Raw genomic sequence first — 27,254 nt, 5'->3', positions numbered from 1 at the left:
TGGCAGTGTCCTCCCAAAGGTTAGCCAGTGATTGGGGATAGAACTTGGGAGTCAGCCTTTCACAAAGCCATGCTTCTCAGCAGGAAATGTGGGTGGGGCAGAGCAGTCCCAGGATAGAGAAGAAGCTCCTTTGAATCTATCAGAGGGCCTGGCCTCTTGCAAGAGGGGTACCCGGGACGCCAGGGCAGGGAGCACACTCCAGTATGTAATCTCATTACCCTCCCTCACTCTGCCAACCTAGCGCGCACAGTCGCTTACAGCCTACAGCTGCCCGTGCCTAGTGTCCCTCCAGCCCATGAGGTCACCTCCTGCAGAGCCATAACCCATACTGGAGAGTTGTGGGTAGCCCAGGAGTAGTTGGGACAGCCCAGACCAGATCCGGCCAACAATCTCACCTTCCCAGGTTGGCTGCTCCACCAAACCACAGCAGTCTTAGAAAACCTAATGAGAACCAGTTTTAGTGGCCGCGGGCAAACTTTCTCAGACTCGCTGATTGGTCAGTGGCCGAGAGCTGTAGCCAATCAGTGCGGTGATTGGGCCCGCATTGCGGACCGAAGGTCCACGTGGACATCTGGTGGGCACTGTGGCCTGCAGAGACTCGAGGTGTGGAGGGCAGAGCCAGGGAGGAGTGAGCATGTCTTGGGACCTGACAGCCAGGCGGCTGGCACCGCCATCACCGCTATCGCTGCTCCTGGTGCTGGTGCTGCTGTCCGGATCCGGGGCTCTGCGTCCTGAAGAGCTCTTTCCTTTCGGGGAGTCCTGGGGACACCGGCTGCCACAGGAGGGCGACGATGAAAGCTCCGTGGCTGTGAAGCTAGCAGTACCTCTACGCTTCTACGGTGTCCAGTTCAGCAACCTCTACGTAAGTTCAGCTCCCAGAGGTGCGCGGCTTGGTGTGGGGTCGTAGTTTCTTCCCAGGGTGTGGAGCAGCTAACCGCCTTGTTAAACTGTCATCGCCGCTGGGGACCAGGCTTAGCAGCAGCGCTGCAGCTTCAAGATCCCTACTGTGGAGGAATAAGGATCATTTCAAGGGAGAGCTGGAACCGTCCCCCTCTACTTCGACTTCCCAGGCAGGAAGATGAAGTTGAGGTGGCTAGTGCGATTTGCGTTTAGGGGCGGTGGGAGGCTGTGCATGCAGGCGTAGCAATCTAATTAAGGACACGGCGTCCAAGGTGTGCAGTGGTGGAGAAAGATGAGCGGGTTCAAGAGCGGCCGCACCTGTGGGTCGCAGTGCACTTGAGGACTGTCGCCAAAGTTGAGTTTGTTACCCTGGATGTGTCTCAACCTGCAAAGAGAAGGGAGTCTTCTTGACTCTAGTAGAACTCGGACTGTAGGTGCGTTCGACTGGGGATTGCCCTTAGGATGTGAGCAACCACTGTTTTGCCCTTTTAAAAATGTTTATGTGGGGAAGGATTCACGTGCCACCTCATGCTTGTGAAGAGCAGAGAACAACCAGGTTTGTTTTGTTTTGTTTTGTTTTGTTTTGTTTTGTTTTGTTTTGTTTTGTTTTATCCCACCTTCTGTCGGGTCCTAAAACTCAAGTCGTCAGGTTTGATGGCAGAGTGCCCTTACCTGCTGAACTGTCTCACCGCCCTGTGGTCTTATTGTAGGTGGGCACCAACGGCATCATCTCCACCCAGGACTTATCCAGGGAGACTATGTCGTTGATGATTTTCTTACTGACCTCCTAGCCATCGCCCCATTCCTGGCTGACATCCACTCGAGTCACAGCAGTGGCCGGATCCTGCGTGGTCTGGAGAGGTAAGTGAGGTGTACTCTGCAGCTGAATAAACAGGAGGGTTGGGCTTGAACCTGAAACTAAGGCATAGGCTAGGAGGCATTCCCTTGATTCCGCTCCTCAACACTAAGAAAATCGCTTAGCAAAATGAGAGAGTAAGGTGCAGATACCAAAGATCCTGAGGGAACTTAAGACAATTTACAGGTTTTTTTCTGTTTTCTGGAATCACCTATAAGTACACAAATGTTTCTAATGATATATTCATCGAAAAAAGTAAAAATTTGGGAAATTTTTTTTTTTTTGTATGAGCTGGGTGTGGTGTCACTCGCCTTCAATCCCAGCAGAGTCAGAGAGGCAAACAGATCTCTGTGAGTTCTAGGCGAGCCTGGTCTACAAAGTGAGTTCCAGGACAGAATACAAAGAAACCCTGTTTGGAGAAACCAAAAATAACATGTAGGTTCGTGTGTACATTTCTAGCTATTTCTTTAGCATATTGTTGCCGTTGACAACAGTGGGTCCACAGTGCCCATATTACTGTTTCACTTGCTTGTTCTGCTGTATAGTTTGCTCTGGTCAGTGTATTTCTTTAACATTTATTACAACCGTATAAAATCTCACCCTTCCTAGTGGTCATTAAGGTTGCTCCTGTGACGTTTTTACTATAACCAATACTATAAAATGCTTTATAAGGTTTTTTTAATTCGTGTGTGTGTGTGTGTGTGTGTGTGTGTGTGTGTGTTTGTCTTTCTCTGTGTCTGCTTGTGTTGGTAGGGCGAGAAGAGGGCTTGGGCCCCCTGAAGCTGGAGTTGTTACATACAGGCAGTTGTGAACTGCTTGACTGAGAATGGATACAGAGATTTGAGTAGCATGCTGAAAGGACTACAAGGTGCTCCTAACTGCTGAGCCACCTCTTCAAAGCCAACACTTTTTAAAGTGTCAAAACACTGCACAGCCTTAGCTGACATCACAGGAAAGTGAGCAAGCATGCCATGAACTTCTTAGTAAGTTCCTTGCAGCTTTCTCCACATTGCCTTTGTAACAGTTTACATACTTCTGTCTGCAGGAGCCTGCTTTGCAGTCTCCCTGGAGAAAACACCAACTCTTCTCTGGCTTTGGTCTTGGCAACATGTGAAGCAGGTGTGGGTGAGTGAGGGTAAATGGCCTCATTCCTGGTGTAGGTAGAGACAGAGTCCTCTTGTGAAATTCCACCTGGGTGTAAAATGCCATAGACCTGGAGCAAATCTGTGTTTGCTTTAACTCCCCTAGAGCCTCTGAGCTACAGAAATGATGTCTTCCCTAAGAGCTTGCCCATTGTTCCTGTCAGTGACAGTGGCCGGGTTTGTTCTGTGAACTTAAAGGAAGAGACATGTTTTCCTAAAGCCTGCACCAGGAGAGATGGAGAAATAAACATTGTTTGAAGCTACAGTTTCTTACTTGACAGGTTAACATCCAGTTTTGTTTACTGACTAACCTTGTAATGCCTTGGGTTTGACATCTCAATTACAGTTCAACAGAATACCTTCAACTCAAACACTGCCTCCTTGGGACAGGCCAGCCAGCTAGAGGGCTAGAGAAGACAGTCCCCACTGTTAAGTTTCATTCGCTCAGTCATTCATTTATACATTCTTTTTAAAATGTTTATCTAATATCATGTATAACAAGCTTATAGTGGAAAAAAATAAACTTTTCTAATACAAGCAACTAGGTCGCCAATTCTAATATTTCTATTTTCTTACGGTCTTTTTTTTTTTTTACTATTTTTCATTTATGAGTGAGAGTGTGGGTGTGCATGCACATGTGTGCATATGCATGTGTGAACCAGAGGTCCATTTTAAATGTCTTTGCTTGGGAGCCATCTTGTCTTTCTATTCAGGGTCTCTCTGGGACCTGGGGCTCCCCAGTTAGGCTAGGCTTGCTGGCCAGTGAGCCCTAGGGATCTGCTTGTTTTTCTCTCCAGAGCAGAGATTACAAGTGTGCTGCCACGACCTGCTTTTCATCTGGGTGCTGCCATTCAAATCAGGACTTCATGCACGCACAGCAAGCACTTCATAGGGTGTGCTGCCTTCCCAGCTTCTCCTGTAATGTTAAAAAACTTTATGTCACAGGGTTAGGGTTAGGAGCTAGGGGTTAGGGTTAGGAGTAAGGGGTTAGGGTTAGGGTTATATATGCAGAGAGTCATGTATATCATATATAATCTCTATCTAAACATAGTCGATATTTGTTAATTCAGAAACTATTTTTACACATTTTCCTTATATCGGCACTGAAATAGACATAGACTCTGAACGGAATGCTCTTACTCTGAAAGGCCTCTGTTTTTTTGTTTGTTTGTTTGTTTGTTTTTTTTCTTTTCTTTTTTTCAGATCTGGGGACCGAACCCAGGGCCTTGTGCTTGCTAGGCAAGCATTCTACCACTGAGCTAAATCCCCAACCCCCTGAAAGTCCTCTCTTACATTTAGTAGGAGCACCATTGATAACCTTTTGTTGTGGTAATATGGTAGTCTCTCCAGCTAGAGCTTCCTCCTTACCCATCCTGATTCAGGGATTCCATTTGGGTAGGTTTCAGTGAGCAAGCAATTTCTCCAGGATAGAAGGCAGAGCATGTATCAGCCTGAGCGCTGGAGGTTAATGTACTAGGGGCATGGTAGGCACAGTGTCTTTCAGAAGACCAGCATGTTGGGATCTGATGCAGGAGCACTCAAGGGTAGAGACGTTGTCCCCTCTGAGGACTGCAATTGGTTAAGTAGGCAGCCTTGAACGATTTGAAGTTGGGGGAGTCTGACGTTTATGTTGTTCCTTTTGTTTTGTTTTTGATCCCCCCCCTCCCGCCATGCATTTCAGGTTGGCCTCAAACCTCATAATGGAGGATGATCTTGAATCTCTGATCCTTTGACCTGACTGACCTGTGCTGAGATAGTGGGTGTGTAGTATCACAACCTACCCATTTGATGGGAACTGAACCCAGAGTGCAGGCTGAGCCATAGTCTTTCTGGTGAACTTAGTTAGTAAGGGTCGAAGGGCAAACTACTTAGACAACTGTTAAATAGTCTGTTTGTTCACACCATCAGACTTCTCTTTAAATTTTTAAAATTGTGTTTATGCACATGGGACATATGCCTACACACCGTTGCATGCAGTGCCCGTGGAATACCCTGGACCAGATTACCTACAGTTGTGAGCTGTCATGTGAGTGTTGGGAAATGAACATAGGTCCTCTGGAGGAAGAGCCAATGATCTATCTCAACCAGGGAGCCATGCCTCTGACCCCCTCTCCTTACCTTCTTGCAGGACCGTTTTATACTGTCTTCTCAACACAGTCCCACAGGATAAGTACAGTAATTACTGTTTGTATCACAGAAGAGAAAATAATTTCCAAATCTGCCTTAAGTGAGGCAAAGTCACCTTAGAAGACATACTTTTCCCCTTTCTTACACTTTTCATGCAAGACCCATTTTCTGTACAAGAATCATATAAGTAGTTACAGTAACAATAGTTGCGCTTTTTCTGAAGACATCTAATAAATAAGGTTAGCATTTTAGTGTTCATTGCGGCTTTGGTGCTAGGACAGTTCCTGGAGCCATATTCAAAGGAAGTGTGAACTGGAGTGATGTTGCTGTGAAGGATGCTTCTGATGATAACCTCACTTTGAAATTACTGCTCTGCTGCTCCCAAGGAAAATTCAGCTGAATTAGTTAGCCTCTTGCAACAGAAAAAACAAACAAACAAAAACAAAATTTAAAGCAGGAAGCATTTCCAGTGAGGCTCCGGGGTCTTGAGGCTGCAGTGGGTCCCAAGTGTTTTAGTGTTTATTTGACATGAAGGTTACAGCCCCAGAGAGATGAGCTTACTACTTAGGATTCTCATTTCATTAGCAATATTTCATGAGATATGGTCTTTGACAGTTTCCTTTTGGTATCCGTGCATGCTGTACCTGTGTCTGTGTGTGTGCCTGCGCATGTGTGCGCACGTGAAGGCACACACAGACATTCATGCATGGCTCACATTTGTGTGGGGATGCATGTGTGTGCCAACCAGAAAAGAACTTTGAGTGTCATTCCTTAGGCACTCTCCACCTTTTAAAACTTATTTATTTGTTCTGCATACATGTGCATGCTTTGACACTGTGGTAGTCACAACACAACTTCAGAGTCAGCTTTCTGCTAATCCTCCTTCATGGGGTCTGGTTATCAGGCTTCTGAGGTAAGCGCCTTTAACCTGCTGAGCACTCTATCCAGCTCCCTTTCAAATCATTTTCAGGCACACCTCTCTCTGACCCAGTACTCAGCAGCTAATCTAGGACTGATTGCTGAGTGACGAGGCTTGCGGAGCTGCCTTCCTTCCTGTGGGACTACAGATCTGGGACTGACAGACACCATGACTGTTTTTGTTCAGTGTGTATTCTAGGGATCAAACTCAGGTCCTCATGCTTGAATAGCAACTCCTTGCACTGAACCATTTTCCCAGCTCTTCCTTCAATTTTGCAGTTCTGGGACTTGAACACAAGTCCTCATGAAGGTTAGCTAAGTAAGTCCTTCATGAATGAGCAACATCCATAGGCACAGTAATTCTTTCATTACACCTTCCAGATACTTGTGTAGTCAGGTACAAGGCAGAAAACACTTGCAGCAGTGGTCTTGGAAGACACAAGCCCTCAGACTTCCTTTTCTAAGCTGTAGATTGACATGATAGTGCTGACTTCTTAGGGTTGTCATGAGAATTAACCAAGGCAATGTGTTGTTCCTGCCATGTAACGATCTTGTGGTAGAACTCCTTTATGTAAGGACTTGGTTTTTTTATTTCATTTTATTCTCTGTGTGTGTGTGCATGTATGTGTATGTATATGTTTATGTGCTACATGTGAATATGTATGTCTATGTATTGTGCGTATGTAAATAATCTGTTTATGCTGTATATGAAATTGTGTGTCTGCATGTTCATGATGTGTATGTATGTCAGCATATTTGCATTGTGTGTGTGTTTGTATATGTGTGTGTGTGATGTGTGTGTCTGTGAATAGTTTATGTGTATGATGTGTGTATGTGCATGATGTGTGTGCTTGTGTGTGTCTGTATGGTGTGGTTTTTTTTTTTAAAGATTTATTCATTTATTATATGTAAGTACACTGTAGCTGTCTTCAGATACACCAGAAGAGGGCATCGGATCTCTTTACAGATGGTTGTGAGCCACCATGTGGTTGCTGGGAATTGAACTCATGACCTCTGGAAGAACAGTCGGGTGCTCTTAACCGCTGAGCCATCTCTCCAGCCCTGTATGGTGTGTTTATATGCATATGGTGTGTGCAGGTTGTGTGTGAGTGTGTGGTGTTTGTACGGTATGTGCATACTGCATTGAGGCCACTTGTGTGTGCATGATATATATGTGGGGTGTGTATATGGTATGTGTGTAGGACATGTATGGTATGTGGTTTTGTATGATTTATGTGTGCACATGCAGAAATTGGGAGGAGATCATCCCGGTACCAGTTCTCTCCTTTTACATGGGTTCCTGGAACTGAACTCGGATTTCAAGGTAAGGGATTTATTTACCTTTTGAGGCTTCTCTGGCCCTCTCTATAAGTACTTTTTAAATGGAGGGTTTTCCAAATTACTGTTTTGGGTTTTTTCCCCTTTGTTTTTCTTATCTTTTTGAAGGGGAATTTGGTGGGGAAAATTCTGTGGCTTTCTTGTCTTTAAACTTTTCCAAACATCCATATTGTTCTTCAGATATTGCCATAGGCTGAATGGGCTTCAGGACTTGTTCAGTTCCATGAGGTTTTGAGCACAGGATGTGTTTTCAATTACTCCTGTGGAAGGCTCTTCTGAATACTTTGAAGGCCCTGGGATTGAACTCTTGCTTTGATAGATTTTTTTTTTCATTTCTGAGGTAGATTTTGGCACACACCAATCTCCTTTGCCTGGAAGATTCTGTGATCTCTACATAGTTTTCCTTTTCTTTCTTTCTTTTTTTTTTGTTTATTTTATTTATTATTATGTTTTTTATTAACGTGAGTATTTCTTATTTACATTTCCAGTGTTATTCCCTTTCCCGGTTTAGGGCCAACATCCCCCTAACCTGTCCCCCTCCCCTTCTTTTTTTTTTTTTTTTTTTTTATTAACTTGAGTATTTCTTATATACATTTCGAGTGTTATTCCCTTTCCCGGTCTCCGGGCAAACATCCCCCTCCCCCTCCCCTTCTTTATGGGTGTTCCCCTCCCCATCCTCCCCCCATTGCCACCCTCCCCCCAACAGTCTACTTCACTGGGGGTTCAGTCTTAGCAGGACCCAGGGATTCCCCTTCCACTGGTGCTCTTACTACGATATTCATTGCTACCTATGAGGTCAGAGTCCAGGGTCAGGCCATGTATAGTCTTTACGTAGTGGCTTAGTCCCTGGAAGTTCTGGTTGCTCGGCATTGTTGTACATATGGGGTCTCGAGCCCCTTCAAGCTCTTCCAGTTCTTTCTCTGATTCCTTCAAAGGGGGTCCTATTCTCAGTTCAGTGGTTTGCTGCTGGCATTCGCCTCTGTATTTGCTGTATTCTGGCTGTGTCTCTCAGGAGAGATCTACATCTGGCTCCTGTCAGTCTGCACTTCTTTGCTTCATCCATCTTGTCTAATTGGGTGGCTGTATATGTATGGGCCACAGGTGGGGCAGGCTCTGAATGGGTGTTCCTTCAGTCTCTGTTTTAATCTTTGCCTCTCTATTCCCTGCCAAGGGTATTCTTGTTCCCCTTTTAAAGAAGGAGTGAAGCATTCACATTTTGATCATCTGTCTTGAGTTTCATTTGTTCTAGGCATCTAGGGTAATTCAAGCATTTGGGCTAATAGCCACTTATCAATGAGTGCATACCATGTATGTCTTTCTGTGATTGGGTTAGTTCACTCAGGATGATATTTTCCAGTTCCAACCATTTGCCTACGAATTTCATAAAGCTGTTGTTTTTGATAGCTGAGTAATATTCCATTGTGTAGATGTACCACATTTTCTGTATCCATTCCTCTGTTGAAGGGCATCTGGGTTCTTTCCAGCTTCTGGCTATTATAAATAAGGCTGCTATGAACATAGTGGAGCACATGTCTTTTTTATATGTTGGGGCATCTTTTGGGTATATGCCCAAGAGAGGTATAGCTGGATCCTCAGGCAGTTCAATGTCCAATTTTCTGAGGAACCTCCAGACTGATTTCCAGAATGGTTGTACCAGTCTGCAACCCCACCAACAATGGAGGACTGTTCCTCTTTCTCCGCATCCTCGCCAGCATTTGCTGTCACCTCAGTTTTTGATCTTAGCCATTCTCACTGGCGTGAGGTGAAATCTCAGGGTTGTTTTGATTTGCATTTCCCTTATGACTAAAGATGTTGAACATTTCTTTAGGTGTTTCTCAGCCATTCGGCATTCCTCAGCTGTGAATTCTTTGTTTAGCTCTGAACCCCATTTTTAATAGGGTTATTTGTCTCCCTGCGGTCTAACTTCTTGAATTCTTTGTATATTTTGGATATAAGGCCTCTACCTGTTGTAGGATTGGTAAAGATCTTTTCCCAATCTGTTGGTTGCCATTTTGTCCTAACCACAGTGTCCTTTGCCTTACAGAAGCTTTGCAGTTTTATGAGATCCCATTTGTCGATTCTTGATCGTAGAGCATAAGCCATGGGTGTTTTGTTCAGGAATTTTTTTCCAGTGCCCATGTGTTCCAGATGCTTCCCTAGTTTTTCTTCTGTTAGTTTGAGTGTGTCTCGTTTGATGTGGAGGTCCTTGATCCACATGGACTTAAGCTTTGTACAGGGTGATAAGCATGGATCGATCTGCATTCTTCTATATGTTGACCTCCAGTTGAACCACCACCATTTGCTGAAAATGCTATCTTTTTTCCATTGGATGGTTTTGGCTCCTTTGTCAAAAATCAAGTGACCATAGGTGTGTGGGTTCATTTCTGGGTCTTCAATTCTATTCCATTGGTCTATCTGTCTGTCTCTGTACCAATACCTTGCAGTTTTTATCACTATTGCTGTGTAATACTGCTTGAGTGCAGGGATAGTGATTCCCCCTGAAGTCCTTTTATTGTTGAGGATAGTTTTAGCTATCCTGGGTTTTTTTGTTATTCCAGATGAGTTTGCAAATTGTTCTGTCTAACTCTTTGAAGAATTGGATTGGTATTTTAATGGGGATGGCATTGAATCTGTAGATCGCTTTTGGTAGAATGGCCATTTTTACTATATTAATCCTGCCAAGCCATGAGCATGGGAGATCCTTCCATCTTCTGAGGTCTTTTTCAATTTCTTTCTTCAGAGGCTTGAAGTTCTTATTGTTCAAATCTTTTACTTGCTTGGTTAAAGTCACACTGAGGTACTTTATATTATTTGGATCTATTATGAAGGGTGTCATTTCCCTAATTTCTTTCTCGGCTTGTTTCTCTTTTGTGTAGAGGAAGGCTACTGATTTATTTGAGTTAATTTTATACCCAGCCACTTTGCTGAAGTTGTTTATCAGCTTTAGTAGTTCTCTGGTGGAACTTTTGGGATCACTTAAATATACTATCATATCATCTGCAAATAGTGATATTTTGACTTCCTCTTTTCCGATCTGTATCCCCTTGACCTCCTTTTGTTGTCTGATTGCTCTGACTAGAATTTCAAGAACTATATTGAATAAGTAGGGAGCAAGTAGGCAGCCTTGTCTAGTCCCTGATTTTAGTGGGATTGCTTCAAGTTTCTCTCCATTTAGTTTAATGTTAGCAACTGGTTTGCTGTATATGGCTTTTACTATGTTTAGGTATGGGCCTTGAATTCCTATTCTTTCCAGGACTTTTATCATGAAGGGGTGTTGAATTTTGTCAAATGCTTTCTCAGCATCTAATGAAATGATCATGTGGTTTTGTTCTTTCAGTTTGTTTATATAATGGATCACGTTGATGGTTTTCCGTATATTAAACCATCCCTGCATGCCTGGGATGAAGCCTACTTGATCATGGTGGATGATTGTTTTGATGTGCTCTTGGATTCGGTTTGCCAGAATTTTATTGAGTATTTTTGCGTTGATATTCATAAAGGAAATTGGTCTGAAGTTCTCTTTCTTTGTTGGGTCTTTGTGTGGTTTAGGTATAAGAGTAATTGTGGCTTCATAGAAGGAATTCGGTAGTGCTGCATCTATTTCAATTTTGTGGAATAGTTTGGATAATATTGGTATGAGGTCTTCTATGAAGGTCTGATAGAATTCTGCACTAAACCCGTCTGGACCTGGGCTCTTTTTGGTTAGGAGACCTTTAATGACTGCTTCTATTTCCTTAGGAGTTATGGGGTTGTTTAACTGGTCTATCTGTTCCTGATTTAACTTCGGTACCTGGTATCTGTCTAGGAAATTGTCCATTTCCTGCAGATTTTCAAGTTTTGTTGAATATAGGCTTTTATAGTAAGATCTGATGATTTTTTGAATTTCCTCTGAATCTGTAGTTATGTCTCCCTTTACATTTCTGATTTTGTTAATTTGGACACACTCTCTGTGTCCTCTCGTTAGTCTGGCTAAGGGTTTATCTATCTTGTTGATTTTCTCAAAGAACCAACTTTTGGTTCTGTTGATTCTTTCTATGGTCCTTTTTGTTTCTACTTGGTTGATTTCAGCTCTGAGTTTGATTATTTTCCTGCCTTCTACTCCTCCTGGGTGTATTTGCTCCTTTTTGTTCTAGACCTTTTAGGTGTGTTGTCAAGCTGGTGACATATGCTCTTTCCTGTTTCTTTCTGCAGGCACTTAGCGCTATGAGTTTTCCTCTTAGCACAGCTTTCATTGTGTCCCATAAGTTTGGGTATGGTGTACCTTCATTTTCATTAAATTCTAAAAAGTCTTTAATTTCTTTCTTTATTTCTTCCTTGTTCAGGTTATCATTGAGTAGAACATTGTTCAATTTCCACGTATATGTGGGCATTCTTCCCTTATTGTTATTGAAGACCAGCTTTAGGCCGTGGTGGTCTGATAGCACGCATGGGATTATTTCTATCTTTCTGTACCTGTTGAGGCCCGTTTTTTGACCAATTATATGGTCAATTTTGGAGAAAGTACCATGAGGAGCTGAGAAGAAGGTATATCCTTTTGCTTTAGGATAGAATGTTCTATAAATATCTGTTAATTCCATTTGGCTCATGACTTCTCTTAGTCTGTCTACGTCTCTGTTTAATTTCTGTTTCCATGATCTGTCCATTGATGAGAGTGGGGTGTTGAAATCTCCTACTATTATTGTGTGAGGTGCAATGTGTGTTTTGAGCTTTAGTAAGGTTTCTTTTACGTATGTAGGTGCCCTTGTATTTGGGGCATAGATATTTAGGATTGAGAGTTCATCTTGGTGGATTTTTCCTTTGATGAATATGAAGTGTCCTTCCTTATCTTTTTTGATGACTTTTAGTTGAAAATTGATTTTATTTGATATTAGAATGGCTACTCCAGCTTGCTTCTTCCAACCATTTGCTTGGAAAGTTGTTTTCCAGCCTTTCACTCTGAGGTAATGTCTGTCTTTGTCTCTGAGGTGTGTTTCCTGTAGGCAGCATAATGCATGGTCCTCATTTCGTATCCAGTTTGTTAATCTATGTCTTTTTATTGGGGAGTTGAGGCCATTGATGTTGAGAGATATTAAGGAATAGTGATTATTGCTTCCTGTTATGTTCATATTTGGATGTGAGGCTATGTTTGTGTGCTTTTCTTCTCTTTGTTTTGTTGCCAAGACGATTAGTTTCTTGCTTCTTCTAGGGTATAGCTTGCCTCCTTATGTTGGGCTTTACCATTTATTATCCTTTGTAGTGCTGGATTTGTAGAAAGATATTGTGTAAATTTGGTTTTGTCATGGAATATCTTGGTTTCTCCATCTATGTTAATTGAGAGTTTTGCAGGATAAAGTAACCTGGGCTGGCATTTGTGTTCTCGTAGGGTCTGTATGACATCTGTCCAGGATCTTCTGGCTTTCATAGTTTCTGGCGAAAAGTCTGGTGTGATTCTGATAGGTCTGCCTTTATATGTTACTTGACTTTTTTCCCTTACTGCTTTTAATATTCTTTTTTTATTTTGTGCGTTTGGTGTTTTGACTATGATGTGACGGGAGGTGTTTCTTTTCTGGTCCAATCTATTTGGAGTTCTGTAGGCTTCTTGTATGCCTATGGGTATCTCTTTTTTTAGGTTAGGGAAGTTTTCTTCTATGATTTTGTTGAAGATATTTACTGGTCCTTTGAGCTGGGAGTCTTCACTCTCTCCTATACCTATTATCCTTAGGTTTGATCTTCTCATTGAGTCCTGGATTTCCTGTATGTTTTGGACCAGTAGCTTTTTCTGCTTTACATTATCTTTGACAGTTGAGTCAATGATTTCTATGGAATATTCTGCTCCTGAAATTCTCTCTTCCATCTCTTGTATTCTGTTGGTGAAGCTTGTATCTACAGCTCCTTGTCTCTTCTTTTGGTTTTCTATATCCAGGGTTGTTTCCATGTGTTCTTTCTTGATTGCTTCTATTTCCATTTTTAATTCCTTCAACTGTTTGATTGTGTTTTCCTGGAATTCTTTCAGGGATTTTTGTGACTCCTCTCTATGGGCTTCTACTTGTTTATTTATGATTTCCTGGAATTCTTTCAGGGATTTTTGCAATTCCTCTCTGTAGGCTTCTACTTGTTCTCTAAGGGAGTTCTTCACGTCTTTCTTGAAGTCCTCCAGCATCATGATCAAATATGATTTTGAAACTAGATCTTGCTTTTCTGGTGTGTTTGGATATTCCATGTTTGTTTTGATGGGAAAATTGGGCTCCGATGGTGCCATGTAGTCTTGGTTTCTGTTGCTTGGGTTCCTGCGCTTGCCTCTCGCCATCAGATTATCTCTAGTGTTACTTTGTTCTGCTATTTCTGACAGTGGCTAGACTGTCCTATAAGCCTGTGTGTCAGGAGTGCTGTAGACCTGTTTTCCTGTTTTCTTTCAGCCTATTATGGGGACAGAGTGTTCTGCTTTCGGGCGTGTAGTTTTTCCTCTCTACAGGTCTTCAGCTGTTCCTGTGGGCCTGTGTCTTGAGTTCACCAGGCAGGTCACTTGCAGCAGAAAAGTTGGTCTTACCTGTGGTCCCAAGGCTCAAGTTTGCTTGCGGGGTTTTGCCCACGAGCTCTCTGTGGCGGCAGCAACCAGGAAGATCTGCGCCGCCGTTTCCGGGAGCTTCAGTACACCAGGGTTCCAGATGGCGTTTGGTGTTTTCCTCTGGAATCAGTAATGTGTGCAGAGTGCAGTCTCTTCTGGTTTCCCAGGCGTGTCTGCCTCTCTGAAGGTTTAGCTCTCCCTCCCATGGGATTTGGGTGCAGAGAACTGTTTATCCGGTCTGTTCCTTCAGGTTCGTTCCGGCGGTGTCTCAGGTGCAGGGGTCCTGCCGCTCCTGGGCCCTCCCCCACGGGAACCCAAGGCCTTATACAGTTTCCTCTTGGGCCAGGGATGTGGGAAGGGGTGGGCAGTGTTGGTGGTCTCCTCCACTCTGCCGCCTCAGGAGTGCCCACCTGACCAGGCGGTGAGGTCTCTCTCCCACGGGGTCTGGGAGCAGAGAGCTGCTGCGGGCCGGGATCCGGGGGTGTGGGACTCCTGGTAAACACAGGGAGTGCCCGATCCTAGAGGAATTCTGCCTCTGTGTGTCCCGAGTTCACCAGGCAGGTCACTTGCAGCAGAAAAGTTGGTCTTACTTGTGGTCCAAGGCTCAAGTTTGCTCGGGGGTGCTGCCCACGAGCACTCTGCGGCGGCAGCAACCAGGAAGATCTGTGCCGCCGTTCCCCCCCCTCTTTATGAGTGTTCCACTCCCCATCCTCCCCCCATTGCTACCCTCCCCCCAACAATCACGTTCACTCTGGGTTCAGTCTTAGCAGGACCCAGGGCTTCCCCTTACACTGGTGATCTTACTAGGATATTCAATGCTACATATGAGGTCAGAGTCCAGGGTCAGTCCATGTATAGTCTTTAGGTAGTGGCTTAGTCCCTGGAAGCTCTGGTTGCTTGGTATTGTTGTTCATATGGGGTCTCGAGCCCCTTCAAGCTCTTCCAGTTCTTTCTCTGATTCCTTCAACAGGTGTCCTGTTCTCAGTTCAGTGCTTTGCTGCTGGCATTCGCCTTTGTATTTGCTGTATTCTGGCTGTGTCTCTCAGGAGAGATTTACATCCAGCTCCTGTCTGCCTGCACTTCTTTGCTTCATCCATCTTGTCTAATTGGGTGGCTGTATATGTATGGGCCACATGTGGGGCAGGCTCTACATAGTTTTCTTACATCTGGTATAGTAATATTAATATTAGGCACTGGAAATGACATCAGAGGAATAATATCTTTACAGTGTGAAATGTTTCTGTCTCTTCATTCCCTCCAGGATGTTCACATTGGGTATGACAGAGTGTTCTCCCTGGCATGCAAGAATGGCATGGTGCAACTGTATTTAAAAAAAATGAACAAATAAAGTGTTTGTTCATTTAGTTAATCTGAGATTTCTTAAACTGTCACTTCATAGAGCAAAGAGGTTATGGCCGGAAGATCTGAGTAATAATGGGTACCGTATTTTGTTGTTGTTGTTGTTGCTCTGTGTGTTTTTGGTGTCAGGGGAAGGCTGTTGTGTTCTCACGGGGGAGGAGGGTGTTATCTAGAATTGAGTTAGATAGTAGGTCGAAGGTTTTTGTTGATGAGGAATTTCATTTGGGTTGGAAGGACCACAGGAATGGGAACTGAGTATGAGTGGTAGGAGAGCTTTCCTTAGTCTGGGCTGCATCCTGGAAGAAGGATGGGAGCATGGAGGTTGCTTCAGAAAAGGATGGAAACATTGTATCTGTAGTCAGGAAGCAGAGAAAGATGGGTGTTGTTTCTAAGCTTCCTATCTCTTTGTATCCAGTGCAAGCCTGAGTCCAGGGAATGGTGGTGTCTATATTTAGGGTGGGTCTTCCCTCCTTAATTAATCTAATCAAGATACTTTATCAGAGACATGCCTGGTGACTATTTCCTGGATGGTTGTAGATACTGTCATATTGACAGCTAATAGTATGCATCACAGCTGGTCCCTGGATGCTTTAACATGGAATGGTGGGTGATGAGTTGGTGCAGAGGTGACAGCTGTTGATCAAGAACTTTGGATTTAGCTGGAGTTTTTAATTTATGGAGCTAGAGTCCACAGAAAGGGTATGTGTGTAATTTACCACATGTCAGTGAAGACAGAGGATACAGAATAACTAGATATATGAAAATGGGATGAAGAAAACTGCTTAGGTGTCCATGAAGACTACATATGAAGGAGGATACACTATGCCATTGTGAAAGCATTAGGCATTCTCTCGAATCTACAGTACGGGAGTGAATTTGGAAGCACATCAGTGTCCCCATGGGAATGGGGAAAAAATAACATACATAACATACAATGTGGTGGTTGGTGTTCACACCAAACATCAGAGGCCAGAATCAGTGGCCTTACACCTCCAGAGAATGTGGCCTTTTGAAGACTGAGCATTGAACTGTGTCCCCCAGGAAGGAATCACCTCATTTCTTCTTTTGTTATCATTTTGGTAAGGCTGGATAGACAAATCCCTTGTTGTAGAGATGACATTCTGCTGGTTGATGTTTTACCCTTGTTGGATGGTATGTTTGAGAAGCCTTCTGGTTTTCTGTCTGAATAGGAAACTGGAGACCTTGCAGCTGGGCAACTCTGACCTGATCCTCTTTGAACTGCTCTCCACCCTGTGGCGAGCTCCTTTCCTAGCTGGCACTCTCTCTTTCTCTTTGGGGAAGTTGGGAGGCCATGACTCTTGTACAGGTTTTGGTAGTCCAGCTGAGGGCTTACTTTCAGAACCTGTGTGGAGGACCCTTGGACAACTTGTCTCTGGGAATGTGAGGGCCTTTCCCTTTGGAAAAGAGTCAGACAGAAGGTGTCTCTAAGGAGGGGCTCTTCAGGGCCCATGAAGTGGCCTCATAGCAATTCTGTGTGGAAGTCTGTAGCCCTGACAAGGAAGGGGTTCATGTGTGGCAGATTTCAAGCAGGTCAACTCTTCCAGAATGTACTTTGGGATCATAAAGTATATTAAAAGGAAGTTTTTGTTGTTTTCTCCTCCGTTATTTGCCTGTTTTAGTGGAGATGAGGAAAAGAAAAGCTTGCCATCTGAAGTGAGTGCTTCACCAAAAGGTGACACAGAAATGACTTAGAACAAGCAAGGCACTCATGTGCACATCTCCACGTTAAAAGTCAGGCTCTCCCATCACAGCCTCCTCACTTCTTCCCAGACCTCCTCCCCACTGCCTTCTGATCTCCACATGTAGACAGCCCTTATCCTATGGAATTTCTCTAAATTTAGAACCTTGGTTCTCCCTTACCTTGTGATGTTGATTGTGGCCATCATACCAGGAGCCTCCACAGTTGGTCATTTAAGGATGGGATTATTAGTTTGGCTTTTCATCTCCTACTTGAACTTTCTTGTGACTGAAATAAAGTTTTGGCAGCCTCTGGCCCTACCCTGACTGATGAGGGATGACGCATGTTCTGCGTGTACCTGAGTTGGAAACTTAGAGGTTTTCACCTTTCTGGGGAGGGTCAAGTCCCGCTGATGACATAATTGAGGACTACAGCTGCAATAAATGTAGAATGTGGGGACTGAATTCATGAACTTTTTTTTTTGAAAAACAAGGAAGGTAAGTAGACTCTTCCATTTAGAGAATACAGAGGAGTTTTTTTTCCTATAATCATATTAATATCTGCATTTCTTTGTCTTATTACCCAAACCTCAAAGCTGTACTTTAGCATTATGTGTCAGAAAGGCAAAAGTGACATTTGAGATGTTCTAGAACAAGACAGAAAAAAACACAAGGACACATTTATTCCTTGTATTCAGCTTTGAGGTTCTTGGTGTGTCAGTTTGTCTTGTTTAGCAAAATGAAAAGATAATGATACCAATAAGTGATTCTTTTCCTTCTTGTCATCCACCTTGTTTATAAAGCGAGTATTTGTAAGAGAAATGTCTCCCCAGTTCCCTATTAAATTGTACAACATATATGATCTAGTGAGAGAAGCCAACTACAGAGTCTAAGACAGTGGAGCATCCCTTAACTAATTCTATGGTAGAAGAAGTTGGTAATGGCAGAAAACATCCCTTTGAAACTCAGTAAACGAAATATCAGGGAATAATTCCACAGTCACCCTGGTGTTAATTCAGACTCCAACTCTCATCTAGGTCTACTTTGGCTCCCACAGTGTTTATCTTCATTCATTGGCTGGCACTGTGATGCGACCCCACCCCCACTCTGATGTCCTGGACACTCTCCTTTTTCTGTGGCCTCTGCCACCATGCCTGTCCCCAGTCACTCTCCTAAAATTCCACTCCTGGCTGTTTTCCTCTCCTATAATTCAGGCTCTTGGGGCATAGTTTTTTGGCTCTGTCCTGAATGCAGCATCAAACATAATGTGGTTTAGCGGGTACCAACCCCAATGAATTAATATTCAGATGGTTTAGTGAGTGGAGGCCAAAGCCAAACCAGACAACCAACAGGAGCCAAATACATACTGGAAAACCAACAAAGTGGGTGCTGAAGGATGGAAGGGGTTCCGCAGGCAATCACAGTCCTCGACCCCCAGGAGGCAGTGCTTGCTGGTTAGGATTTTCTTGGTGCAGGGAAATATGAACACAGCATCAAAGCACTTAGTAGGAGTGGGGACCCTTAAACACTGTGTGGAGGGCTTAGTGGAGCTGAGCCAGGGAAGGGAGATTGTGTCAGAGCTTGTGTCCTGGAATGGCTTGTTTGGTAGAGTTCAGATGACTGTCTATTGTAGGGGATGAGCTGTTGGGTCTGGCTGGCTTCCACCATTAATCATTGCCCAACCTTAAGCAAGCCCCTGGGTCTCTTTCTTCATCTGCAATGTGACAAGATAACTCGTGTTGTAAAGAGATTGAAGAGGAAAGGGAGTTTGGCTGTGAGATCAGTAAGGATGCCTTTTGATCAGTTGCTTCCTGACTGAGTGTTGCCTGCAGTAGGCAATGGGTGGATGCATAGATGGATGGATGCATGTCTTGCTGGATGCATGGATGTTGGATGCATGGATGGATGGATGGATGCATAGCTGGCTGGCTGGATGTATGCTGGCTGGATGCATAGATGGATGGATGGATGCATGCATAGATGGATGGATGCATGGCTTCCTGGATGCCTGCTAGATGGATGCATAAATGGATGGATGCATAAATGGATGGATGCATGGATGGATAGATGGATGCATGGATGGTTGGATGCATGGATGGATGGATGAATACATGGATGGCTGCATGGGTGGGTGCACGCATGGATGCTAATATGATATATGGATGTGAAAGCCGTTGAGACACAAAATAAAAACTGAGGGTATAGGAATGAGCAAATCAATTTTGTTCCTTGTCCAGAACTCTCAAAAGAGTTTCGACTGGAGAAGCTTACAACCTTAACACTTTTAAATACAGTGTTTTAATGTTATTTGTTGAGAATTTCATACATTGATACAGTATATTTCAGTATATCCACTTCACCCCCTGTATTTGTTCTAAGAATCCCTTGAATACAGTGAAGCCTACTCATGGGTGAGGGGCCACCACTGCAGCATGGTCCACTCACTAGGGACCCCCCCCAAAGAAAACCCTCCCCTAGCAGTTCTCAACTGTCAGAATCTTCTCAGCTGCAGGCAGGGGCTTCAGTGCCCTACCACATCCGTGCTGGAATGTTGAGTGGTTTGCTCTTCTGCTGGACACGAACTGCACTGAGTTTGGGAGTTCAACGACCATATCATGAGCACATGTCATTGTTTTGACCCAATTCCTTCCGACCTTTGGCTCTTAAACTCTTTCCACCTCTTTTCTTTCCAATATTCCCTGAGCGTTGGGGGAACTTGATATGGTGGGAGCATCTGTGGCTGAGCTCGCCACAGAGAGTTCGGACTAGTTATGAATGTGTATTAACTACCATCCACTGTATGAAGATCCTCCCCCAATGACCAATGAGAGCTGTGTTAATCTATGAGCTTGTAACTGGTATAGTTTGATACTATATATCCATTTAAGAAAATAGTAGTTATGGTTCACTCCCAGGGCTTATGAGCCTCTCCACCATGGTTTCTTGACCAGATTTACAATGCCAGGCAAAAGTTTCCTCTTGTAGTGCAGACCTTCAATCCACCCAGAAAGTGATTGATGATCCTCATAACATTCCTGGCATTCATGGCAAACCCATGAGTACATCTTGCCAGGGCTTTTGTTATATAGCCCTGAGTAGTCACAGTGGAGTGAGAATAGTCTGCATAGCATCTTCTAGCATCATAAAGGGTAGCTAGCAGGGGTGGAAGCTTCCTGCTAAGTACTGTGCAGGCAGGTCTGTGTGATTTCTTCAAGTTCTTTGACCTACTTGTGTGGTGTCATCAGCTATAGGATCTTACCATCACATTCTGATGGGTAGCCCTGAGCAATGAGAAATGACAACTCTGGTATCATCTCTGTGACATCCTCGACCAACAACTTGAGAGTGAGGTGTCCTACATCTGGCTCTGGCCATTTTGAGAACTTGTAGCCAATGGAAGGAGAATTACCCACCTTATAAGTCAATTCCCTTTAAACGTTCGTTGTAAGTTGGCAAGTAGCTTTTCATATGGCTTTTGTATTTTAATGTTCGCGGATGTTTTACCTACTTGTATATCTGTGTGAGGCTGTCAGAAGTCCTGGAACTGAAGTTTCAAGCAGGGGTGAGTTACCATGGGTGAGTAGGTGCTGGGAATTGAACCCAGGACCTCTGGAAGACAGCCTGTGCCCTTAACTGTCCGTCTCTCTGGCCCTTCATATGGCTTTTTCAAATATCCTTAGTGTTAGTTAGTTCTTCTTCATCCTCTTCCCTGCAATCCTAAAGATTTTAAACCAGTGTTTCATTTATGCATTATTTAACTATTGATCTAAATTGTTAGAAAAGATTTAAAAAATAACACATGGTTTACAAAATTATATTTGTAATTTGAAGAGGGGATTCTAAAAGAGATTATGTTCAAAACCAACATGGGGAAATCCTAAAAAGGATCTGGCCTCCGCCCCCTTGTTGGAACACCTTACCTGTGTTCTGATTTTCTTCTTTTGTTCATTTCTTTGTTTAAGGGTGTCTGCAATTCCTTTTTGTCCACAGCTGAACACTTTCCAGGCCGTTCTGGCACCCGATGAATGTGATTCCTATGTCCTCTTTCTCTATCCTGCCAATGGTCTTCAGTTTTTGGAACTCGCCCCAAAGAATCCTACAGTGTCCAGCTGCAGCTTCCTCCTAAGGTGGGCTTCTGCCAAGGGGAAGCAGATGACCTGAAGAGAAAAGCCCTGTATTTCAGCCTGACTAACAGTGAGCAGTCTGTGAAGAATCTCTACCCGTGAGTAATGTGGAGTGTGTGACTGTGCTATGCACTGGAAGGACATTAGGAGGGACACTATCTCTAGTGGCCAGAAACCATTTGATAATAACCTTTGGTGGCTTCTAAGAAAGGCGCTGGTTCAAAACCAAGACCTAAGCTGGACCTCTGGAGCTTCAGGCTCTCCAAGATGTAAAAGATTCTTTCTTTTTCCTGCACTATCTGTCAGGCATAGAAACCAGAACCAACAGTGATTATATGTTTTTGTAGAACTACTGGGGCTTGCTGTGAAAAACATTGTTCTTGGGGCTACACAAAAATATCCAGTCATAACTAACTGCCTTAGTGGAAGCTTTTCAGGTTAATGATTTCTGGAGAGGAGGCATCATGATTCATTCTTTCAAACAGGTATTGCTAAGGATTAAATTATGAGTACTATAATGGGGGGGAGGTAGATGAGGCTTTTAGTCGTCTCAGGTTTCTCCTGGCATCATCACCTGAAATCGTGCTGATTGGTTTACCCACAGCGTTGTCAGAGACAAATCCATTTCTTAGTCTCCCCAGTGGGTTATTCTGCTAGTGCTGCAGTAGGCTATTCTGCAGGTGTCTGTCCAGTTGGTGCTCCTATGAGACTATTGACTTCAGGTGGGCTCTTTTGTCTTTGTATTCTGCAATACCAGCTTAACTCACAGGAGTTTCTTTGTGGCTTCCCATAGTTGCTTCTCAGTCAAACTAAAACTAGATTGTGGGCAGATAGAGTGACAGAGCAAAAATTTGCTCATCACTTTATCTGCAGGGCATTGTGATAAAACACTTGCAGATATTATCTTAATTAAAACTCTCTCAACTTATAGGCGGTAAGTATAACTATCTTCCCAGTTTTACAAATAGTCTTCCCGAAATTATGAAAGGTGCTTATGTCAGAGTTAAATGTCCAAGCCACAGTGAATACAGCTCTGAAGTATGTATACAGGGGTGATCTCTTATGCAGAGTAGATAGGGTGTTTCTTACTTGTATTTCATGTTACCTGGTTGTTTGTATTTTGGTTCATTTTATCAGTCACTCCGGTTACAGCTCATTCTGCCCCTCCCCGCAATTTTTATATTTCTGGAAAGCATCAAAGGAGACAGTGAAGAACCGGAGTGAATGGATGACAGCGTTTGTGTGTGTGTGTGCATGTGCCTGCGCATGCATGTGTGTGAGCACGTGTATGAAGGCCTTTATGGCTGTAGTAGGGAAACACAACTTTCTCCTCACATGCTTTTTGCACACACACACACAGGCACAGACACACGGGCACACACATGCACATGCACAGCATCTTCTTATGGCTATGCAGGTACCAATTCTCATTCTAATACTCTGTGATTCTTGGTCCTTCCAGATGCTGTTGGTGTCCAGGGGATCTGCCTTTAAAAATCATAGTATTTCAAGCACTCAGCTCTATATCCAAGGGCTCTACATACAAGTGTCCCCTCCTGTTCTGTGATCCGTACCGGGTCTTGGTCTCCATCTCACCCGCTGTGTAGTCTAGACTCTAGAACAGACTTAGCAGTTGGCCTCTATCCTTTCTCCTCTAACCTCTTACTCTCTAGCTTAAAGACTCTCTCTCCCCAGGTTGTACCTAGAGCCCCTTGGAAGGAGGGCTGAGTGCTTGAAATACTACGATTTTTAAGACACCGGCGTGTGCCATAACGGAGCAGTGTGAGACATGACCAGAGTGATTGACAGATTTGGTGTGCCTCATGCTTGATAAAATGAGACAAACTACAGACAATGGAATAACATAAAATGCAAGTCAGAATTATCCTACCACTGCTCTGAGTGACAACTCTGCTACCTCCCCTTTCAGCATGGGCTTTGCCTCACATTCCGTGTTTTCATACTTAACACTGTCTCCTAGGCTTCTTTCCTCCAGATTCTGTCAGTATCGTTGTCTTAAGGATTTGAAACATTGCATCACACATGCCCAGCATTGAGGACAACATTTGTAAACTAAAGTAGCTCAGGATCATGGTCCTAGCTCCCTCTGGATGCTTTGCTGTACCCCTTCAAGGAGAAGAACATTTTCCTAGTCCTGGAACCTCTTCCTCCAACAGTGGTCACACATTATTCATGTTTGCAGGCCTCTTCTGAAACATATGCGTATTCAGGTAGAGAAGAGAGTAGTTCCTGGGAAAGGATTAGTCACAGGCAGGCCAGCATGGCTGTTCTGTTTTGTGATACAGTTTTTCTTTCTAGGAGACAAATTCTATCTGTGAGCATTCAAAATGACCTCAGTGTGGAGGGTAAATTAACTGTAGCAAACGCCAGGATATTGATTTATGTCTCATTAAAAGGCATTTATTTTGCTCCACGCTTGCATGATTTGTATTTTCCTACTCTTTGAAGCTTTGAAGCTGTTCACTTCCAAACTCAAGAGGTTTCCCAGCTGCAATACCCTGCTGTGGGATGGGCTGGGGCTCCAGGGTCTCTTGTTACTGATTGGTTTCAGTTTTTAAAATTATATTACTGTGTGGGAGTTGGGGGTTGGAGGCAGCTGGTGGGGAGGTGTCTGGGTGGGAATCCAGTTTGTCAGAGTTTGTGCTCTCTCACTGCCACTGGATTCTGGGTATAGCTCTCAGCTTTTGTAGATAAGTGGCTTTCCCTGCTGAGTCATTTTATCAGCCTGGACTTTTGTCTTCTGTGGTATGTTTTATTTGCAACCCTAATTTCTATAAGCACCAACTGAGGGCAAGAGTTGAAGCTCTGCTGGTAGAACACTTGCCTTGTGGACACAAAGCCCAGAGTTTTGACCTTGGTGCCACACAAACAGGGTTTAGTATCACAGCTGGTATCCCAGTGTTTGGGAGGTGCAGGCAGGAGGAATAGAAGCTCACGGTTATCCTCAGCTACATGTGACTGTGTCTCAAAAAAATGAAAAGAAACCTTAGCAATTGAATATAGCAACTCACAGAAGGGACAAACACTGACCTGACTTGGGGAGGAGAGGGTTTATTTGGTCTACTGTCCTGGGTCACACAGTGCATTAGGGGAGCCAAGGCAGGAAGTGAAGCAAGACAGGAACCTAGAAGGAGGCAGGAACTGGAGCAGAAGCCATGGAGGAACATTATTATTGGCTTGGTTCCTCTGTGTTACTCAGCCTGATTTCTTACACAACCAGATACGGTACCCTAGGATGGTATCACCCATAGTGAACTGCTCTTCCTCCCACCAATAATTAACCAAGAAAATGCCCCTCCCCCAGACTTGCCTTCAGGCTTGTGTGATTGAGGCAGTCTCTTCTCAGGTCTGCATCAGGGTGACGAAATCCAGCCAGTACAGCAGAGTATCATGAATACACTTGGGTAGACGTAGTGGCTAGTGGACAGTGCACAGAATGAGAGAGAGAAAGAGAACTGAAGAAAACCTCAACTCTCTTCATTATTGCAGTAGAAACCTAGACTAGAATGATGAATACTTGCCCCAGTGAACAAAGATCTCGTTATATGATTCAGTGGATCTTAATACTTCTTTTTAGCCATTCCCTCTTATTCTTGATTGTTTACTTTTGAGGAAATTACATAATCTGGGAGAATTTGAGCTTTGGTATTTCATGCAAACACAGGATTGATATCATTGGCTAGGTCACGCTTTCCAGAGTCTTTTTTTTCCTCCATCTTTATTAAATTGGGTGTTTTTAATTTACATTTCAACTTTTATTCCCTTTCCTGGTTTCCAGGCCAACATCCCCCTAACATCTTTTTTATTTATTTATTTATTTTTTTGGTTCTTTTTTTTTCGGAGCTGGGGACTGAACCCAGGGCCTTGCACTTCCTAGGCAAGGGCTCTACCACTGAGCTAAATCCCCAACCCCCGCCTAACATCTTTCCCCTCCCATTCTATATGGGTGTTCCCCTCCCCATCCTCCCCCCATTACCACCCTCCCCCCAACAATCACATTCACTGGAGGTTCAGTCTTGGCAGGATGAAGGGATTCCCCTTCCACTGGTGCCCTTACTATTCATTGTTACCTATGCAGTTGGAGCCCAGGGTCAGTCTTTGAGTAGTGACTTAGTCACCTGAAGCTCTGGTTGGTTGGCATTTTTGTTCATATGGGGTCTCAAGCCCCATCAAGCTCTTTCAGTCCTTTCTCTGATTCCTTCAATGGGGAGGTCCCGTTCTCGGTTCAGTGGTTTGCTGCTGGCATTCACCTATGTATTTGCCATATTCTGGCTGTGTCTCTCAGGAGAGATCTACATTCAGTTCCTGTCAGCCTGCACTTCTTTGTTTCATCCATCTTATCTAGTTCGGTGGGTGTATATATATGGGCCACATGTGGGACAGGCTCTGAATGGGAGTTCCTTCAGCCTTCCAGAGCCTTCCTAACCCAAGCTTTCTCTTAGGGTTAGGAGTCGTCTTACACATCTGTCCTCTTCACAGCAACCGTGCCATTGACACTGAGATAGTAGGTGACTGAGCTGGCAAGAGTAGTGCCACATCCCAGCAGAAGGTCTTGAGTTTCAGGATAGCTGGGACTATCTGGTGACACTCCTCTGAGAAAAGAGATTCTTGGGAATTAAGAGGGGTTCATGGTCTACTCTACAGAGAAAATGAAGATCTGTTCCTAAATACTGAGCCTCATTTTGATTAATACATTTGTATCTCACCCATGTTGAACTTTTGCTCAAAAATTGTTTTAGACTTGGTCATTAAAAGTACTGATAGATCTATCATCCTCTGTCATTAATACATTAGTCCATGTGAATCACGGTACACAGAGATGTTTGGAAGACAAAGTTTCTTGTTAGCATGAAATTCTTGCCCTAGCTTTGCCAAGTTTTGGCTGTATGATCTGAAGATTAACTAACCTCTCAAAGCCAACTTTTTCCTCACTAAGATCTAGCACAGCTACCACCCCTATCTTGCAGAGCCCAGTGAAGACTGATAAGCACTGGTGTAGGCACGGCTTGTAGAAATCAGTACTATTTAAGTGTTTTAGGGATTGTAAGCTTAAGTAAGCTTGAGTGCGATTTAAGTTTTCATTCACGTAGAGAAAGCATAAAATATTCTTGCATTCCATGTTTGCTCTCAAGACAGCCAGGTTTTGACAGAATATTTGATATGGGCTTCTGGAGCAGACATATAACCTGATGACTTAGTGTTCCATACACAATGCCAGACAAAAGGCAGCTTATAACAAAGTTCCTGTATGGTATTTATCTCAGTTACGTAGAAGCTTTGCTTCTGTTTGATATAGCAGGCAAAGTTTGACTTTGATCGTTAAAGTCTTTTGATTACAAAATAAATTTGGAAGGAGGATGAATGGACTAGTTATAATCCACTCTTTCCTCTGTTCTTAGACTAAGCAACCTGGGGATTCCTGGGGTGTGGGTTTTTCACATCAGCAGCAGGCTGGCCCTGGACAATGTCTGGCCAGCCATGGTCAGAGGTGCCCATTCCACAGCCTGCTCCTCAGTGCTGGAGCACTCTTTCAACAGTGCTGGAGCACTCCTTCAACCATGCTGCAGCCCTGGAGATCTGTACTGAAGACAGTTTCAATTATTACAAAGAGAATAGAGAGGATGTAGACTAACCACCAATTGAACCAGGGGAGGCCCTGGAAGGCCACAGCAGAATGGATGTATTGATGTGTCTTTCAAATCAAAGGCTAATCCGAGCTGTGTGGATGTTGGCACCATGTCTCCAGATTCTGATCTCGCTTCTCCTTTGCCACACCCAGCCCCTGGTAACTGGCCATCCTACCGGGAAACAGAATTGGCTTCTTTGGTCCGTCAAATCAAACAGGGGCCACCTGTGGGAGAGGTAGAGGTCCTGGATTTCAAGGACCCAGCATTGCTTTCGGATCCAATGGGCACCAGAACCCCAGCTCCTCCACAGGCAGATGTAGCTTTCCTAACTCCAGGCAGGAAAGACCTTGGGAACAGAAACATCCAGTCCTATCCAGTGTCTTCAGAGCCAGATGTTCCCGTCGCTCCTTTGGAAGGAGAAATCCTTCCTAATTACCCCGAGTCTAGTCACATGCCACCCCTGAGTGGAGGGAGGTATGTGGTAGGACTGGAGGACCACGTGAGTTCTAAAGCTCAAGGCAAGTGCATTGAAAAACTGGGCATTTGAAGTTTTGTTTAAAGAAAATATAGCAGAGTTGACAAACTAGACATGGTCATTCA

General features: G+C 43.9%; 1 pseudogene; it reads left to right on the top strand.

The window, feature by feature from the left end:
* Positions 1 to 594: 594 nt before the first annotated feature.
* Nid2-ps2 (nidogen 2, pseudogene 2) lies at positions 595 to 27,254 on the top strand (annotated as a pseudogene).

Source organism: Rattus norvegicus, chromosome 1 (assembly GCF_021556685.1).
Source record: "Rattus norvegicus strain SHRSP/BbbUtx chromosome 1, alternate assembly SHRSP_T2T, whole genome shotgun sequence".
NCBI lineage: Eukaryota > Metazoa > Chordata > Mammalia > Rodentia > Muridae > Rattus > Rattus norvegicus.
Note: the sequence above shows the minus strand (reverse complement) of the source record. Positions and strands in the feature narration are given on the sequence as shown.